The sequence below is a fragment of the Palaemon carinicauda genome, chromosome 31 (assembly GCF_036898095.1).
Source record: "Palaemon carinicauda isolate YSFRI2023 chromosome 31, ASM3689809v2, whole genome shotgun sequence".
Classification (NCBI taxonomy): Eukaryota; Metazoa; Arthropoda; class Malacostraca; order Decapoda; family Palaemonidae; genus Palaemon; species Palaemon carinicauda.
This window is the reverse complement of record NC_090755.1, coordinates 38,132,598-38,137,597: the sequence shown is the minus strand read 5'-3', so window position 1 is coordinate 38,137,597 and position 5,000 is coordinate 38,132,598.

The window sequence follows — 5,000 nt, the reverse complement described above, 5'->3', positions numbered from 1 at the left end:
GCTGAATGCCGGCTCTGTTGCCACTGGATCAAAGGTCACCACCCTCTCTCTTTCATTTGAACATTCCTTCCGGAGGAAGAAGGGGATGGGTATCGAATATTACCCTTCCCTCTCTCTCCTCCTATCCTATCCCTCTCTCTCTCAGTGCTGGTCCACTGCCGGCTCCACTCTGCCGGCGCCAACCGTCAGTGTCTTCGGTATCCTATCTGTCTCATTGAATGATTTCAGTGTCGGTATACCTCTGCCGGTCACTTGCCGGCTGCCGGGGACCGCCGACTTGCTGGCGATATGCCATCACTTAAAGGTGTCACCCTCTCTCGGCCACATAGACTGATGCTTTGGAAGGGTCTCACCTTGATGGAGATTTGCCGGTGCCAGGTGAGCTTCTGGCATGCCGCCATGCTGCCGGAGCCTTCAATTTTGGCTATACAGTAGACAGTCACTAATTCCCTCTGCCGGCCCAGTGCCGGCAGTGATTATTGTACAGCTATGGATAATAGCCAGTACACCTATGGTATATATATACCCTGGACTGAAAACTATTGTCTATAGTTGTACAGTAAGAAATTTTCAGCATATTCTGTGCATTCATGCGCAGTCTCTTGCCGGGATCTAACCTGACTGAGGGGGATTAGATTATCCCTCCCTTTTCTTATATACTGAATGAATTTAGCTCCCCCTCTCACTGTAACTAATTCCTCAGAGGAAGCCTAAGCTTGGCTCATCCAGCATGGATCTTCTTCCTCCTTCCAGGGCTCATGACGGGCCCCTTGAATTAGTTGCGGTGTGGGGTCAAGGCAATTGGCTGGGTGTGATGCACAAGTATGTGTCTTTCCTACCTCCTTTCTAGCTTATCTATCCTAAGCTTATAAATAAAAGGAATCTTATATTATAAGTTTAATAACTTAATACAAATCTAAGATTAATGTAAATCGTAATTTTATTGAATTCCAAAACTCATTTGCCTCTTTCTATTACAGGAGGAGAACCTAGGGTGTGAGAGCGCCTTCTGCAGCGTTCGTCGCCCAGACTTCTACGGCCCCCTGGCGTGCCGAATCCACGCCGGCTGTTCGATCTCAAAGGGAAATCCTCGCTATTGGGACCCAGAGGTCTGCTTTGTGTGCAAGAACCTGCTCGGGGCCTTATCTCCCAAGTGAAAGGATGAGAGCCTTGCTCTTCCCCAAGGTATCTGCGGATGCCGTCATTCCAAAGGATGAGATCCCCTGCGTCCAACTGACAGTCGAGCCTGACGTTTTGGACGGTCTCCAAGACTGTCATATAGACGAAGTGGAGAAGATGTCGGATGTGTCGGATAATACCGAAAGGTCCCTGATGGCTGAGGGTCAAGAAGTGGAGAACCAAGTGGAGACTCCTGACTCCGAGGGCGAGATCGCCCGTGCACCTTCTGTTTCTTACGTTGCGATTTCAGAACCAGTCCCCTCTACATTTGCCACTCCAGTACCTGCAGTGTTGGTCACCCAGGATACCCTCCAAGCGCTGGTAGTACTCCTGGATGAGAAGTTCCGCCAGGGGGATGCGGACCTCAAGAGGGAAATAATGAGCATGAAACAGACGACAAAGAAGATCAGCGTCAAGGATCCTCCCGCCTGCTCGGTGACAAATCCTTGGTGGCATGCTGAACACATGCCTATTAAAATTGGACGCATCGTCATCAACCCCAAGTTAGGCGCCATCCCCCTTGAAGAAGTGGAGTTCTGGCCTAACTTCGAAGCCTACCCGTACTGTTGCATTCATCTAAAATCTGAACCAGTCTCCAAGGAAGAGACCGAGCCTAAGAAAAACATAGTGTTTAACAATACTAAGGCTCAAGCTCTTCTGGCCTACTGCCTCAAGAGCAGGGGCTACACCAATTCCAAGGTGCCGGCCCTAAGCAAGAAGCACCCGTCCTTTCTTGCTCCTCTCACCATGGTCTTTCCTTTCGCCGAAAAGGCCTTGCTGGCAGTGTTGAAGGCGGTGGAGGAAGGAAAACCCTACCCTACATTGGAGGAATGTAGGCCTCTCTCCCTCACCCTCCCTCCCGATGACAAAAGCTGGAAAGATATCCAGTTAACTTTAAGGGTTGGGAAGTTGGAGGCTGACGTCGCGGGACGTCAGTTTAACGGAAACCTCCCCAAGCTCACCGAGTACCTTCTGCGTCGGGAGCAAGACACGAAAGAGAGGCTGGCTGCCTCTCTGTTTCATCAAGTACAACTTGAGACAATGGCTGGGGACATTTGGGTCCCAGGTTTCTACATGGTTCTTGCGAAGACCCACCTTGCCACCTTGCTGAAGTATTTGTATCGCTTCATCAAGGCCTGGAGAGCCTGTAAAGAATTCGTGTTTGCAGATGCCACCGTCAAACAAGAACCCCAGAAACTGATTTCCTCCAACATCTGGGGCAAATATCTCTTTCCTGTCGACCTCGTGAAAGAGATTGTGGACAGAGCCGCCACTGAGAACAGGAACCTTTTCAACAAGTGGGGCATGTCCCGAAAGAGGATATCTTCTCAGGATGACGGCCCCCAACCTAAGAAGAAGTCCAACAAGCCCCGACCCCAAGAGCGTCAGGCTAAACGCTAGTTTCTGGCACCTGCTACTCACCAGTTGGTGGGTCAGCCACAACAGACCTTTCAGTTGGTCCCTCAGCCGGTGGTGGCTCAGTCACCAGTCTTTACATTAGACTAAGAAAGGCAATCCACTACCTTTCGCCACAGAGGTAGAGGTTCTGGCAAAGACTCCGCTCGACGTCCATCTAGAGGGAAAGGAGGAAGGGGAGCAGGCGGCTGAGGTGGCAAATCCTCGGGAAACCAGAAGCAATGAAGTGCTTTGGTGGGAGGAAGACTCCGCCACTTCCAGGATCGCTGGACCTTCGATCCTTGGGACCACAGTATCATTAACCTTCCAACAATTCTTAAAACACTCCACCCCCGTCCTTGAAGAATATGTCCTAGAACTCTTGAACAAGAAACTGATCAAGAGGGTAAAGTCCACCAGGTTCCAGGGAAGACTATTCTGTGTTCCCAAGAAAGACTCAGACAAACTCAGTCATTCTGGACTTGTCCCCTCTCAACAAGTTCATAGCGAACAACAAATTCAAGATGCCGACTCTTCAACATATAAGAGTCCTACTACCTCACAAGGCTTGCACGATCTCAATAGACCTAGCGGACGCCTACTGGAACATTCCAATGAATCACCAGGCTTCCTCCTACCTAGGATTCAAGCTTCAACGAAGGCAGTACGCTTTCAGGGCCATGCCCTTCGGACTCAATGTAGCTCCAAGAATCTTCACAAAGCTCGTAGACACAATCGTCCAACAGCTGCGCCTCCAAGGCATCCAGGTGATGGCTTACCTAGACGATTGGCTGGTTTGGGCAGCATCCTCAGAAGAATGCTCGCGTGCTTGCAGAAAGGTGACCCAGTTCCTGGAAAATCTGGGTTTCAAAATCAACACCAAAAAGTCTCGACTGTTTCCAGCTCAGAAGTTTCAATAGCTGGGAATCCATTGGAACCTTCAGTCACACCGTCTTTCCATCCCTCTGAAGAAAAGGAAGGAAATAGCAGGATCTGTCAAGAGACTCCTAAAATCCAAACGGATTTCAAGGTGCCAACAGGAACAAGTGCTCGGCTCCCTCCAGTTCGCCTCAGTGACAGACCCAGTGCTATGAGCACAGCTAAAAGATGCGTCGGGAGTCTGGAGAAGAAATGCATTCATCGCTCGAAGAGATCTCAAGAGACCTCTACCAACCAGGCTTCGTTCACTCCTAAAGCCATGGTCTGATCCAAGAGCCTGAAAAGATCAGTTCCTCTTCAACCACCACCATAGTGCTGGACCATCTGGAAGAAGGGGGGGGGGTTTCATTCCCATCAGCGACAAGTTCAAGGAACATTGTCTCCCCTATTCAAGACGTTTCACATTAACATCATAGAGGTCATGGCGGTTCTTCTCACTCTGAAGAAACTGTCCCCTCGTCCTTCGATCCACATCTGTCTAACTCTGGACAGTGCCGTTGTGGTCAGATGTCTCAGCCGTCAGGGCTCAAGATCGCCCAACTCAACCAAGTACTATTGCCCATCTTACGCCTAGCGGACAAAAAGAGATGGCCCCTCTCAGCAGTTCACCTACAAGGATTCCGCAATGTGACGGCGGACGCTCTATCGAGGACAAGCCCCATAGAGTCGGAATGGTCCCTAGAAGCAAGATTATTCTCCTTCATCTCCCATCAAGTCCCGGAACTGCAGATCGACCTCTTCGCAACGAGCGACAACAATCAACTTCCTCTTTACGTGGCCCCATACGAGGACCCCAGAGCGGAAGCGGTGGGCTCCATGTCCATGGACTGGAACAGATGGTCCAAAGTTTACCTGTTCCCTCCACCCAACCTTCTGCTGAAAGTCCTCACCATGCTGAGAACCTTCAAGGGAACAGAAGCCCTAGTGGCACCCAAGTGGCCCCGGAGCAACTGGTTCCCTCTGGTCCTGGAGCTACAGCCTAAGCTGATCCCTCTGCCGGACCCAGTTCTCTCCCATTAGGTTCAGAAGTCGACTGTCTTCGCTTCATCAAAGAAAACCCGAGAACTTCATCTCATGATTTTCTCTCCCTAGCCGTGAAGAAAAGGTATGCAATTTTGAAGAAATTTTTAGACTTCTTAGAGGAATACAAAACAAAGTCTATCAGAAGGCAATATGAGTCATCCTGGAAGAAGTGGGTGTATTTCGTCAAGGCAAAAAATCCAACGGATATCTCCATAGATTTTTGTATGTCCTTCTTCATTCACCTTCATGGAAAAGGCTTAACAGCCAATACGATTTCCACTTCAAATCGCCCTTGATAAGACCATTACTTTACGCCTTCCAGATAGACCTGTCAAACAAAATCTTCAACAAGCTTCCAAAGGCATGTGCTAGACTTGGTCCTGCACCTCCACTGAGACCCATCTCCTGGTCTCTTGATAAAGTGCTCCATTTTGCCTCTAGTCTGGAAAATGAGTCTTGCCCTC